General features: G+C 55.0%; 1 protein-coding gene across 1 annotated transcript in view; it reads left to right on the top strand.

Annotated features, from left to right (window-relative positions):
* Nucleotides 1-1,521: 1,521 nt before the first annotated feature.
* Nucleotides 1,522-2,158, top strand: part of ZNF358 (zinc finger protein 358) — a 3,917-nt gene continuing 3,280 nt past the window's right edge. The window contains exon 1 of the mRNA XM_027844240.1: nucleotides 1,522-1,788. The gene's annotated coding sequence lies outside the window, so the exon portion shown is untranslated. The remainder of the gene's footprint in view (nucleotides 1,789-2,158) is intronic.

Here is a 2,158-nt window from a genome sequence, read left to right as displayed (position 1 = left end):
CCTGAGTACAAACCCAGCCTCAGATACTTAGTGGCTGTGGGACCCTGGACTGGTCACTTAACATTAGTTTCTTCAACTATAAAATGGAGATAATAATAGCATCTACCTTACAAAGTTGTATCAAATGAAGTAATATTTGTGAAAAGTGCTTAGCATGGTGCTTGGAACACAGTAGGCATTTAACAAATGCTCATTCCCCTTGTTCTTACTCTGTTAAGTCTTTGATTATATCAAATGAGCCAACATATATAAAATACTTTCTAAACCTTAAAGTCCTTTTTAAATTTGGCCGTGTGTGTTTTCTGGTTTAGTTCCTTCGATGGGAAATAAATATATATGTTTGTTGGTCCTTGCTCACATTCAGAACACTAAGAGTGAATTTCATGTTCCTAGAACGTCTAAAAGGCAGCTAGGTAGCACAGTGGACAGAGTTATTCTTCCTGAGTTCAAATCTAGCCTCAGACACTTACTAGCTGTGTGACTCTGGGCAAGTCACTTAACTCAGTTTGCCTCAGTTTCCTCATTTGCAAAATGATCTGGAGAAGGAAGTGACAGACCACTCCAGTATCTTTGCCAAGAGAACCCCAAATGGAGTCATAAAGAGTCCGACCTTACTGAACTGAAAGTTTAAAAGCCAGGTGTTTCACAGTCACTGTGAAAGCAGCAAGAGGCAACATGCGTTTCAGGGTCAATTTGTAATTTTAGGTATTTCATAGGTTCTCCAAAGGATCTTGGGTGTCACTGATACAGGCTTTCCTTCTAATGATGCACCTCAGAGCCCACTCATCCCATGTGACTCTCATGCTTGTCCTCCCAGGGCAGTGCTGAGGAAGGCCGGGTGGACACGAGAGCTAGAAGGAACTCTGTGCTTAACTCTGCACACCTAGAGCCTTGAGCTCCGCAGAAGTGCAAGTTTGGTGGACCAGGAGGAAAAAGCAAGGGGCCTGGATCAGAGGCAGGGGTACAGTCATCAGAGGTGGATAGAGAAGAAAACAATGTCTCAGAGTCAGGTAGGGGAGAACGGTAATGCCTGGAGCTTTCTGTAAGCTGTGTGGCAGGGGGCAGGGGGCTGACTGTGTTTGCCCTGCTTCTGTTTTAGAGGGACTGGAGTCATAGGTCACCTGTAACTACTGTGTCTTCTAATTGAGTTTCGTGGTGGCAAGGTTCAATGGACACAGTTTCACAGGCTCTTTGCCATCACCTGGGTACTACAGAAGTTGCAAAGAGCTAGAATTTGAACCCAGGTCCTCTGACTCCAAATTGATGAGCCGCGCCCCCCCCCCCACCCCCGGCTGCTGCCCCTGTTGACACGGGCCCTGCAGATGGCATGGGCTGCTGGCACCTGCTCGGCGACATAAGCCTCTCTGCACCAGAGCCAAGGGGTGGGGGAGGAAAGTGAAATCAGGGGGCAGTCGAGGCGTCCAGGAGGGCTACTGGGAGAAGGAGAAGCGGGAGGAGTGAGTTCCGCCGGCGGGGGAATTGAGGAACAAGAAGAGATGATCCGCTTCCGCGGGGGCCTCTCCTGGGTCAGAGCGGGCTGGGGACGTCTGGAGAAAACGGCGCCTGGTTGGGGGGCTGGGCCTGGGGCTCTGCCGGACCGGTGGCCGCGCTCGGGCTCTGCGCCGGTGTGTGCCCCCCTCTGACCCTGGAGAGCCTCGCACCTGCAGGAAGGAAGGACTTTCTAGGCCTGCCCAGAGGAAATGTCTGGCCCTGAAACAGACCAGAGTCGTCCTGGCCGCGGTGGCGTCTGAGTGCTCCAGGAACGGATCACGTTGGCCCTCGGCCACTGTAGGCACTGACCGCTGGGGGCAGGGGGGCCTAGGCTCGCTCTGTGTGCTTCACTGGGGGGGCAGCTCGAGCTCGGTTGGGGGAGGGGGCGTCTCTCCTTTGCCCTTAGGGGAGGTCCGGGCACGGGAGCCCGGTGGGGCCGGGGAGGGGGGGCGGCTCCTGGCCTGAGCGAGGTCGGGCAGGACAAAGAAGTCGAACCACTGCAGGAAACGGCTCCTTTTCCCACATTCGCCAGAGCTGGGGAGCGGCCCCTCCCCCACAGGGGGCCCCAGGACCGGTGGGCGGCGTCGGAAGGAGGCGGGGGAACTGGGGTCCGGCGCCAGGGGTGGGGGGGTGTGGGGAAGGGGCCGGGGGCCGGCTGGGGGGGGGG

This window comes from Vombatus ursinus, unplaced genomic scaffold (assembly GCF_900497805.2).
Source record: "Vombatus ursinus unplaced genomic scaffold, bare-nosed wombat genome assembly UNPS02014935.1, whole genome shotgun sequence".
Taxonomy (NCBI): Eukaryota; Metazoa; Chordata; class Mammalia; order Diprotodontia; family Vombatidae; genus Vombatus; species Vombatus ursinus.
The sequence above is the reverse complement of the archived record's forward strand: the minus strand, read 5'-3'. Positions and strand labels throughout refer to the sequence as shown.